This window comes from Pseudochaenichthys georgianus, chromosome 1, assembly GCF_902827115.2.
Source record: "Pseudochaenichthys georgianus chromosome 1, fPseGeo1.2, whole genome shotgun sequence".
In the NCBI taxonomy this organism is placed as follows: domain Eukaryota; kingdom Metazoa; phylum Chordata; class Actinopteri; order Perciformes; family Channichthyidae; genus Pseudochaenichthys; species Pseudochaenichthys georgianus.
In genome coordinates this window covers 30,562,012-30,574,629 of record NC_047503.1, presented here as the reverse complement: position 1 = coordinate 30,574,629, position 12,618 = coordinate 30,562,012, and the positions used below count along the sequence as shown (strand labels likewise).

The 12,618-nt window shown below is 42.7% G+C and overlaps 1 pseudogene; it reads right to left on the bottom strand.

The window, feature by feature from the left end:
* Positions 1 to 3,611: 3,611 nt before the first annotated feature.
* LOC139434250 (uncharacterized) lies at positions 3,612 to 10,322 on the bottom strand (annotated as a pseudogene).
* Between the last annotated feature and the right edge of the window lie 2,296 nt (positions 10,323 to 12,618).

Sequence of the window (12,618 nt, the reverse complement as noted above, 5' to 3'; positions counted from 1 at the left end):
AAACCCCCAGGGTCTGGGCCGACCTCACATGGAGGGGCAAAATGTTCCAGAGCCTGGAGCCCGCTGCTGTGAATGCTTGGTACCCTCAGGTTTTGAGCCTGGTCTTAGGCACTATCAGCAGTAGCTGGTCAGCCGACCTTAAGGCTCTGCCTGGGGTGTAGCGATGGAGGAGTTCGGCTACATAGGCCGGAGCCAGCCCATTTAGGGCTTTGAAAACAAATAAAAGGATTTTAAAATCTGTTCTGAACCGAACTGGAAGCCAGTGCAATGAGGCCAGAATTGGGGTGATGTGGTCACGCTTTTTATGGCCCGTTAGAAGACGTGCAGCTGCGTTCTGTACTAGCTGCAGGCGTTTAATTGAGGCCTGGTCCATACCCACATACAGAGCATTGCAGTAATCCAGTCTTGAGGTAACAAAGGCGTTAATAACCCTTTCTAGGTCTTTACAAGATAAAAACGACTTGGTCTTAGTCAATAGTCGTATTTTAAAAAAGCAGGTATTGACTACGGTGCTGACCTGCTTATCAAATTTAAAAGCGCTATTGAAGGTCACTCCAAGGTTCATGACAGAGGGGAGGATGTTTTTACAGAGGGAGCCCAGAATATCAACCAGAGAGGCTGGAGGTCGGGGTCCAAAAAAGATGATCTTGGTCTTGCTCTCGTTGAGGGTGAGGAAGTTTTGGCTCAGCCAGGATTTAACCGCTGTTAAGCAGTCCATCAACTGCTGTAGTGAGTTGGCATTTTGATTGAGAGGCAGATAGATCTGTACATCGTCAGCGTAACAATGGAAGGGGATGTTGTGTTTTGTGAGAATTAAGAAAAAGTAGAAAAAGGATGGGGCCCAGAATCAAGCCTTGGTGAACCCCACAGGGAAGAGGGGCTTTGGCAGAGGAGAAGGTAACCAACTGCACTGAGAGGCTACGGTCTGTCAGGTAGCACCTGAACCATGCAAGGGCAGAGCCTGTGATGCCTGCGGACTGTTCAAGCCGTGACAACAGGATGCTATGGTCCACAGTGTTGAAGGCAGCTGTCAGGTCCAACAGCACCAAGACAGCTGAGCTACCTGAGTCGGCGGCTAGTAGCAGATCATTAACAACTCTTAAAAGGGCTGTTTCAGTACTGTGCATAGGTTTGAAACCAGACTGAAACTTTTCATGGATGCCATGTGTGGTTAAAAACGACTGCAGCTGGACGTAGACTACTTGCTCCAGGGCTTTAGATAAAAAAGGTAGCAAGAACGGAAGGGTCGATATTTTTCTTTTTAAGTAGTGGCTTAACCACGGCATATTTGAAGCCAGCTGGGACACATCCTGAGTTAAAAGAGGTGTTTACAAGCAATAAAACACTTGCTCCAACTGATTCAAAAACATCTCTAAGGAAGCGAGAGGGAATGCTGTCTGAGGTGCAGTTTGTCGGCCACAGATGCTTGACTCAACCTGGTCTCACCAGAATGCGTGACTCCACCACGACTCCTTAACACCACATTGCGTGGTGGAGTCACTAACTTTGTTACATTTACATGTCTGCACCACGCAAACAACCCCAATGTAAAGTGAATGAGGCTCTTTTGTCGTGGTGCACACACGCATTTCTACAACGTCCTGCAGGGAGCTTTTATTCTATAAAACGTTTTTAAAATATACTTTATAGCTTGTAGTAACTCGCGGGAGGCTTCTTTTATTTTATTTGTATTCATAATAATTTTTATTTTTCGTCAGAATGTATTATGGTGCATTATTTACGATTTTTTGTTCTCAAAAAACAGTGCATTGTGTGTAATACAACTGGGATTTTTATTAAATTAGTTAGTTTTTAAGGAAGGCCAGAGCTTCAGCTGTGTCCAATAGATTGTTCCCTTTAGTTAACGTTTTTTAAAAGAACATTATATTCCTATTTGATCATGTCCCCTTTATTGTATTACGGAGAGCAATGTGAGCATCCATTCCCATTGGATAACAGAGGATTTTACACCCGGAAGTAAGTATTCCCCTTACTGTCGATTAATTTTACAGTGCTATCTGCACTACTCATCAACTCAAAAACACCAGATTATCCTTGTTGATTACACAACATTGATTGGTTTAAATTGTGTACAATGCTTTTGTAATTTTCCCCTTCGATTCGGAGAAACAAATATGTGTTCAGTTTAGGATGGCCGAAGACACTACACTACCCAGAATCCTCAGCTATCGTTTGGGACTCCACCATGTGCTTTGCTTGACAAACCCCGTGATTTGTCCTCAACCTCTGTGATTGGATGTTGGAGTGGCAGTGCGCGAAGTTTACGCTGAGCGACAAACAGCATTTTGAAATGGAATGAAACCCATCGACGGCGGTCAGTGTATGTTTTGGTCATTGGATTTTCTTTTCACAAATGGATATTCAAAAACAAAAAACGACTGGATATTTGATTTTCGTTTTCAAATTGAAAAACCAAAATTGAAATACAAGGCGTTTTTCTAAAAAAAATCACTAGAAAACAGAAACAAAAAAACCCCCGTGTTTTCATATTCTGCTACCGGAAGTTGTCTTTCAAAATAAGGCCGTGATTCGGGGTTCCGTGGTGAAATCAGCCCGCCAAAACATGATATTTAAGGGAACGCATTGAAATGATTGAAACTGGAAAGAGCGAAAATGTCTTTGCAACTTTACTCTGATATCATTTTAGATATTGCAAAACAGGGTTTGCCATCTGCAGACATTTCTGCACGCATATCCCACGAAAGTGGAGGCGGAAGAGGATTTTCTGCAAGAAATGTGAGGAGATGTTGCGCTGCAAAGGGTTCAAGCTTGATGGGACTACCAGACGCTCATTTGGAGTTGGAGGTGGCTAAAGCCATTACCGAGGTATGAAACTGCTAGTTTGTGTGTGTGTGTGTGTGTGTGTGTGTGTGTGTGTGTGTGTGTGTGTGTGTGTGTGTGTGTGTGTGTGTGTGTGTGTGTGCACGCGTGTGTGTGTGTGTGTGTGTGTGTGTGTGTGTGTGTGTGTGTGTACACGTGTGTGTGTACACGTGTGTGTGTTGTTTATTTTCATGATAAACATATTAGCTCGTATGATTTGGAATTAAAAAGTCATGTCATTGACACTTTTGAGACAGGCAAAGATAGCTCATCACTTGTTAGCTTTGCACAAATACTGGTAGTCAAAAGGAAGTGTTATTCTGCCTTGCTGATAGTCAAAAGATTAACTTTACAACAACACTAAATGATCCCGTGTGCTTGTTGTGACTTTTTTTATTTACCACGGTCTCAGGACCTTTATGTGTTTTGTAAAGTTATATTCTGATGCTAGCACTTCTTATTGACTACCAGTATTTGTGCAAAGCTAACAAGTGATGAGCTATCTTTGCCTGTCTCTTTTTCTAGATGCAACAACAGTTAAACGACTGGTTTCTGTCACCTGAAGAGTGATGCAACAAGCTAAAACATTGAAATGTTGAACAATTCCTTTGAAGAATGTAAATTAGTAACGGCAACACAAACTTGGTGACAGTGGGTGACTGGTAAAGACACATTTTAATGTCGATCAAATAATGATGTCAATAACAAGTATTTTACCCTTTCAGTTCTAATGGAGCAAATGTGTTTTCACACATTGCGCTGAGTTGTAGTTATAAGATGGAGCAATGCCTCTTTGCAAAGTCATTATTCGCTGCTCTAAAGAACAAGTCTGATATGTCAGAATATTTCTCTGCAAACTGATTCTCAACTGTAAGTTTGTCCTGTTCGGTTGAGAATGGATCAACTCCAAAAGTAGAATGTATGGTCAGTTGGGATCCCAGATGTTGTTTGTAAAGGTCGGCTGCTTCAAGTGAATGAGGCAACAGCTCCTGGGGGATTTTTTTGGGGCAACCACTGCCAGCCAAGTCGTTTGGTATGCCTTTACCTGTGAAATAAAGAACATACGGTTGATCTCACTTATAACTGCTTGTTGTCATTATTTGAGTCTTCGCTACAGTGGTTTATATAACCTGGTATTCGGTGAGCATTCCACGACTCCACCACCATTGTAAGACCAATGTGGCACAACTGGCCTGTCAGGTTGGACACGCAGTATCTGACAAGGTTATCATCCATGTCTAGTTCCTCTTGATCCACCAACTGCAGAAGGGCTGTCTTTAGGGGATAGTTGACACGATTATTGACCTCAGGCCAGATTCGTTCAACTACATGATTCTGAAATAAGAAACACAGATTTGACAACAGTTAATTAATCTGAAGGTTTAATGATAAATACTGTATGTTTTGGTCGATTTGGGAGACATGGTCATGCAGAATTGAAACGAAATATGCAACTATACAAACTCAGCAGTCATTATGCACATGTTCCAGACATTCTGCATACTGACTACCTATCCAGGTATTATGCATAATCACTGCAGAGCTACTCTTCACGTTTTACCAGGGATTGACCTTAAGGAACATTTCCAAATTGAATGTAAAATATATCTCATCACATAACTGGAATATAACGTTTGATAAAACAGTGTGGTTGCCTCTGCAGTTTAATGTTAAGCTATAACAAGATTAAAATAAAACCTGTTTTGGCAAAGTTAATGTCCAGTGGCATGTTGACTCTGAAAGCTAGAAAGCATAGTTATTGTAAAGAAAATGTGAATTATGTACGCAAGAAGACAGGCTGCTGAAGAAACACAGATAAAAGGGATAATAACAGTGTGCATACAACTAGCGTGTTGCTAAATGAATCATTCAAATTATTGCACTGTACTCTTGTGGATGACGTCTGTAAGTAAGGCCTTCTCTCCTGATTATGGCGATAGGATGACAGCAGCTCCTGCATGAAGAGTGTCAAATAAAATTCCTTGCCATGATCTACTCGCACCTGATCCCACATTCCATTGGCAAGTACTGCAGGCCTATTGGATGAAAATAAAAAAAAATGTAATTTGTGAAAAAACATTTGAAATGCAACTGCCCTGAATAAGTTGTTCTCAAGAATGTATATGTTTAGCAGTTATTATATGGCCACAATGCAATATGAATGTGGTGGCCTTGTGTAAAATATGTACTATTATTTTAGGGGCTTAAGAGTAGGGGATTAATATATATATTACATATTTTATTTGCCATTTTTCTTTTTTCTCCATTGTCTAAAAGGCATTATTGTAATTGGCATGTGGTCAATGAATAGTGAATATCTGCAAATGGCCATAACACAGTGGGGGGGCCTAGGGCTGGGCAACAAGATAATATTTCAATCAGGAGAGACGTGATGTATGGAATACATGTTTATTATTGGTCACATTATATAAATGAAACATAATGATGACAGTTTGTAACAGAAACAGAAATGAAATGTGTTTTGGCGATTAGGCCCAGGTTTTGTAGGACATCATTCGGGAAGGGAAAGAACCGTTTCCGATGAACCCCCCCGGGTCTAGACCTGGTGGTGGTGATAAGTGGTTAGGTCCGGTTGGAAGGGAGAAGGTTGAGCTTGGCCCTGAGTTGGAAGCAGGAGGCGAAGGGGTGGAGGAGGGTTGCGCGTTGACACCTGGAAGACAGCTGATAGAAAAAGGGAGAGCATATATAGAGGGATTAACAGGTGCGATAATTAGGCTTGTGAATGGAGGGAGGTGATAGGTTTAGCTAAGGAGTGGCGCTCCCTGTCATCCAGTGGAGGGAGCGAGTATTGCCATGACTAGCAATACGGAGTGATAGGTCTTCCTGCCTGAACTTGCGCTGAGCTTCATTTCAATCAGGAGAGACGTGATGTATGGAATACATGTTTATTATCGGTCACATTATATAAATGAAACATAATGATGACAGTTTGTAACAGAAACAGAAATGAAATGTGTTTTGACGATTAGGCCCAGGTTTTGTAGGACATCATTCGGGAAGGGAAAGAACCGTTTCCGATGAACCCCCAAAAGAAGTGAAGTATGAAGTACTGAACGTGAAGACATCTTACCTTGTGGGATGCAGTGGAAATCTATGGATGAAAATGAGAGGTTAATACATGTGGGAATTTAGATGTACTGATGCATCCCGGCCGTACGGGGCATCCCGGCCGTACGGGGCATCCTGGCCGTACAGGGCACCCTGGCCATACAGGGCATCCCGGACGCACTAGGGCGTCCCGGACGTGCGGGGCGCCCTGAACGTGCGGGGCAACCTGAACTAGCAGGGACATATTTATACAGACCCGAAGGTTTACTACCTGGCATACAGGGTTTAGATATGGCAATAATATTAAACATGAACACAGACCCGGAGGTCACAACCTGACGTGCAGGGTTAAACATGAATACGGACCCGGACGTCACGACCTGACGTGCAGGGTTAAACATGAACACGGACCCAGACGTCACGACCTGACGTGCAGGGTTAAACATGAACACAGACCCGGAGGTCACAACCTGACGTGCAGGGTTAAACATGAACACAGTGACACGTATGCTGACGTGCTATGAAACCACCACCACCAGTATAGGCATAATTACCATTTTGTTTAGTGTTTGAGAGACCTTGGATAGCCAGCACGCGCTGATGTCCGGCGAATGTGGGATGTGAAGGCGGAGGAGGACCACCGCCCGAGTTGCAGGGATGAGGGAGAAATGCCTGATTGCAGCAGAGGTGGCTGCGCCTATCTGAACGAAAGCTCTGATATGCTATTAAGACGCCACAACCAGTTATGCATTATTTACCATCGGTAAACTGAAGAGCTCTTGGATTGCAGCACGAGCCGATGTCCGGGCGAAGAGGGAGAAGTAAAAGTAAGCACGAGCTGTTAGCTGGAGTACAGTAATGCATGAATATCATAACCTGATTGACGCGAGCCAAGTGAGCATGAACCCGAGAATATGAATGAAGTGCAGGATGCACGCAGAAAAGACGTACACTTAGTTAAATGCTGAGACATGACCCACGATATAGTATAGCTTAATTAGCAGTTAAGTGCGCCAGGATGAGTCATAGATGCTGATAAGCTGATTGAGTGATTAAGACTGTCTTCCATCATCTGAGTGAGGATGATGGAGGGACGCTAGTGTTAGATCCAGCGAGTGTGATAATACATGTGTAGCAATAGTGAAAATCTGAGTGTGCCGCTATGCGGATGATCTCATGCAGATATTCCCCCCAAAGCGGAGGATGTGCAGTGCACGTCCTTAAGTCGGGGAAAACGCGGTCGTCGTGAGGCCGGCGGATGCCACGTCCAGGAAACGGGAGATGATGCGTGCCGAAGATATCCGCATGCAAAGTATGGTTGCCCGGTGAGGAAGAGCAACTGTCGTTGAAGACGTTAATGTGGATGCACGCAGTTGGTTAGAGGAACGTTAATACCATGAGCTTGATGTGATGCCTAGGAACTCAGGTGTGTGACTGGACCTATATTTCCTCATGATTAGGAACGCTGTGCTCCTGGAGGATTCTCCTCTTCTTCTTTTTCTTTCTTCTTCTCTTTTCCCAGTTGAGCGGAGTTATCGTTAGTAATGTTGTATTTGAACACTAGATGGCGTAAAGGCAACGCATGAGGAGATCTCCCTGAGCAGTGGGTGATTTGAACTGGGGAGAGACAGCTATTAATATATTTACCCGAATGGCCGGTGCACGCGTAGTTGCTCCTTACTTGACTGCCGCTTGAGGCTGAAAGAGTTCCGCTAAACGGATGATGGAAACTTTAAAGCGCGTCGTTAATATCTGCTTTGAAGAGCCAGCCTTGCCCTGAACGCTATTAAGATTACGTTATCTCCGTGCGTAGAAAGGGGGAACATTGACCTTTGTCATCGAGATTGCCCTGAGCATTTAACAAATCGTATTAAATAATGTGATAACAGAACTGTAAACAGAATAGCTGAAAATGTAACAAATAAATAACTCAGTCACCTCTATCATTAACCCATGTTGTATAATATAGTTACTCCGTGTGTTGCTGCTAGCATACATAACACCTGACGTGGAAACATTACTCGTGGATGGGGCTACGGAGCTACTAGAAAGACAGTCGAACCCGGTGCATTCCTCCGTCTGAATGTGGAGCGCTTTTGCTAAATGTTTAGACAAATTGCTCGTGTTACCGCCCTTACATGCTAAACACTTATTGCACTTGCAACGAGCATCTCCACATCGAGACAGGTACGTTTTACCCACGCCTCGGAGCGCGTTCTCTCCGCCACCTCCGCAGTGTGCTCCGCTGCATGTAGCAGCTGCGTGTGTGTACAAAACAGGAGAGAGATCTCGTCTGATTGAAAATACATCATAGCGCATTTGTTTGTCTTTTGTATATTAGAAACGAGTTGCAACACTAAGACTGCTTACTGAGCATTGTAATGGGTAGTAATTACCCGAACTGCATTATTAATGCGTTACGTTCTTCGTACGCAAGTAATACGTTACTGAAACTCCATACTGTAACACGTTACACCCAACACTGTCTGGAACTAACTTTAACCCTGAACTAAAGGTAGAAATGCATAGTGTTGAATTTCCTGTCGGGGGGGGGGGGGGGGGGGGGTTGACTCTCTGTCGTCTCCCAGGGCAGAAGAAACACGCTTCGGGTTCAATAACCCATTTTATCGGAAAACTGGAGAGAGGCGAGCCCTTCTTGGGAGGTCGTTGCATTTATTTAGCTCTTCTGTTTCGCGAGATAGATTCGCAAGATCACAGACCTTCCTTTTTCTGCTGCCTTGTTTACTTCTAGAACACATGTATCCCGCTCGCTCGCTCTACCATACCCACGCACACATGCACGCGTCACGCCCCTCTCTCAAAGGGGTAGTGATCTCGCTCTGCATGACCCAAATGTCATACCAATATAACGAAACATCTCGTGAATTTGTTGCAACTGCCCTTTGCCAGCGCTACCCTGACGCCTGTTTTAGAGGTGAGGCGCGGGAGGAAGTAACTTCAATGGGATGTAGCTTAACCCCTGCCTGCCTGCCTGCAGGAGGGGTTGTGGTTGAAGCCAGAATGGGTAAAGCTTCGCCTGTGATGAGGACCGTTCCGCGTGAAGCAGGGAGCGCCGCATTTGAGCCAGTGATGCCCTCTCGAGAGACTGAAGGCGTGTGTCAATTGTTTGCGTGAAGAAGCCCATTTCCTTTAAGCCCGGAGGAACTTCCGTGGAGCTCGATTTCCTTGTCTTTTCCTCCTGCGTCCGGGTTTGCGGGGCGGCCGGCTGGACCCGCTAGCCGACTGGGGAACGCCGTCTGTAGCTTAATCCGCAAGACTGCGGAGCTGATAAAAAATGCCTGGAGCTGGGACGAAGCCCTGCTGCTGCATGCGCGTTGACACCTGGAAGACAGCTGATAGAAAAAGGGAGAGCATATATAGAGGGATTAACAGGTGCGATAATTAGGCTTGTGAATGGAGGGAGGTGATAGGTTTAGCTAAGGAGTGGCGCTCCCTGTCATCCAGTGGAGGGAGCGAGTATTGCCATGACGAGCAATACGGAGTGATAGGTCTTCCTGCCTGAACTTGTGCTGAGCTTCATATCACATTTTTCACATCCCATCAACAACGTCTTGCAGAAATAACAGATTTGCACTGTCTCCAGATTTAATAAATCCCTTTAGTGTCTGCAACAATATGGGCTTTTACCTGAAAACATCTTCGTAGATGACTAGGTTGTTTTTTATAGGCATTGAAGAATGAGCAACAATCTTTTTGCTGAAGCCATCAATGGCCACAACATGGGTGACCCCAAACATATAGCCAGCTTTTCATTTTGGTCCATATGAACCTTTTGACCCATGTAGTCTGCTCGATATGGTGTGGGGTTGAGATTGTGAGCACCCTAAACGATAGGAACAATTATTAACAGAAATACAAAATACCATTACTCCATCTCAGCAATGGTTGCAGGTTTTGCGAATGTAATTACATGTTTTTGTAAATGTTACTACATATTGTCTGTCAAATCAATGAGCAAAATAAAGGAAACTTTGGCCTGGTAATATCAAATCTCATAGTTTGTTGTCTTATATAAACTACACATACATTTCAAAAGTATCATGATGCAAAATGTTAAGATTCAGACAGTAACAATGGCTACCTGACATCTTGCTTCATGGTAAGGCTGATGCGAAGTCCTGAGCACTGCTCCAATTTGTGTCTCTGCAGCATGCACTCCTTTTGTGGCGAGATACCCCTTCATCATCCTTCTTCCATATGTAGGTCCTGTCTAAAAAATATATACCAATAAGAAAAAATAACACACATGACTTTTTAATTCCAAATCATACGAGCTAATATGTTTATCATGAAAATAAACAACACGTACACACACAATCAAACTAGCAGTTTCATACCTCGGTAATGGCTTGAGCCAGCTCCAACTCCAAATGAGCGTCTGGTAGTCCCATCAAGCTTGAACCCTTTGCAGCGCAAAATCTCCTCACATTTCTTGCAGAAAATCCTCTTCCGCCTCCACTTTCGTGGGATATGCGTGCAGAAATGTCTGCAGATGGCAAACCCTGTTTTGCCATATCTAAAATGATATCAGAGTAAGGTTGCAAAGACATTTTCGCTCTTTCCAGTTTCAATCATTTCAATGCGTTCCCTTAAATATCATGTTTTGGCGGGCTGATTTCACCACGGAACCGCGAATCACGGCCTTATTTTGAAAGACAACTTCCGGTAGCAGAATATGAAAACACGGGGGGTTTTTTGTTTCTGTTTTCTAGTGATTTTATTTTTTGTTTTGAGAAGTAGAAATGAAAATCATCCCGTTTTTTAGGTTTTGTAAATCCCTTTTTGACCATGATAAAGAAAAACGCCTTGTATTTCAATTTTGGTTTTTCAATTTGAAAACGAAAATCAAATATCCAGTCGTTTTTTGTTTTTGAATATCCATTTGTGAAAAGAAAATCCAATGACCAAAACATACACTGACCGACGGCCCACTATTCAAAACAGGAATCGAACGTCTCCTACCCCCCCCTCCCCCCCTTAGGTCACAGGCTCCTCCAACGGTGCAACACAATAAAACAGATAGGCCTACACAGAAAAAATAGTGCAAGTCAATACAAAAAGAAAATTAGTAAAATAGTAAAAAGTGAAATTGTGCAATAAGAGTCTATACAAGGGATTGGAATATGATATATTAAACAAATCATTTCTAAGTAGCAGCCAGATTAATGCTATGGATGTTATTTCAAAGTGCAGGTGTTTAATAGTCTTATGGCCTGTGTGTTTTTTTTTTTTTTTTTGCAGCAGCAGCAGCAGCAGCAGCATAAAAGATAAGGCATTTTACAATAAAACAAAACTACAACCAAACAAGAATAGAAAAAAAAGAAAATAGAAAATATAGGCTACGTGTTGAAATAAAAAATATACATGTAGATATTATATATGCAAATATACATATTCAAAAATATATGACAATGGAATATGTAATATCAAATATTGAACAGATTATATATGTGTACAATGTACAGCGAGGTTGTATTACAAGAGAAACTATGGAGCAGAGAGTTCTCTTCCAGCCAGAGGTGATTTATTGTACAGAGTTATTGCAGTGGGCAGGAATGTTTTCCTGTATCGGTCCTTGTGACAGCGGAGCTGCAGCAGTCTGTTGGAGAAGGAGCTCCGTTGACTGTCCAGCTGCAGGTGGAGAGGATGGGTGGGGTTATCCATCATGGACAACAGCCTGTTCAGTGTCCTCCTCTCCACCACAGCTTCAAAGGGGTCCAGCTTGATGCCGATGACAGACCCAGCTTTCCTGATCACTTTATTGATCCTGCTGGTGTCACCGGCTCTGATGCTGCCCCCCCCCCAGCAGACCGCAGCACAGAAGAGTGCACTGGCCACAACAGACTAGAAGATCTCCAGCATCTTGCTGCACACGTGGAAGGATCTCAGCTTCCTCAGAAAATAGAGTCTGCTCATCCCCTTCTTGTAGGGCTTTCTTTAAGGTTAACCTGGTATTTTTACTCCACTACATTTATTTTAGTTACTTTACAAATTCTGATTAATGATGTGAAATATAAACAACCCTTAAAGCAGACTTTAGTTACACCTGAGTAAAATACAGGGAAGGTGATTGTCAAGTGCCAACAATCAGGAGAGATATTTGATTGGAGGACTGGCTTATCTAAAGCCAGTTGAGTAGCACTTCAAATGTTTGGCTCTATGAAACCTAATGTACTTATATGATTCTGTTTTCTTCAAGCTTGTATTTTGTTGGTCGAACGCACTTATTGTAAGTCGCTTTGGATAAAAGCGTCAGCTAAATGCAATGTAATGTAATGTAATGATTGTTGGTGCTTGAGAAGACTAAATATTTGTCTGCAGATCCCTATAAAGTATATACATTACTCGTTATTCTCTACAAATTAATTAGTTAATTAAAAACTGTATATAATTGCTATTTTGGACATCCCTTTTCAAGATTTCAATATTACTCTAAACGTGTAATAACGTGCTTAAACCAGTAGGTGGTTTGGGTTAAAAAGCTGTCAAGTTTACAGTGTTAACAAAATAAAATATACTGCTGTTTCTGGTTTCATTTACGACGGATATATTCTGTTATTGTTTTGATATTTGTAACACAAAAGCGATGGAAAAACCCCACAGCAACACAGAAAAGATAGTCTTAACATGAGTAGTTAATAAAAAACAATAATATCAAAACAAATTATTACTACTAACTTTATTGTG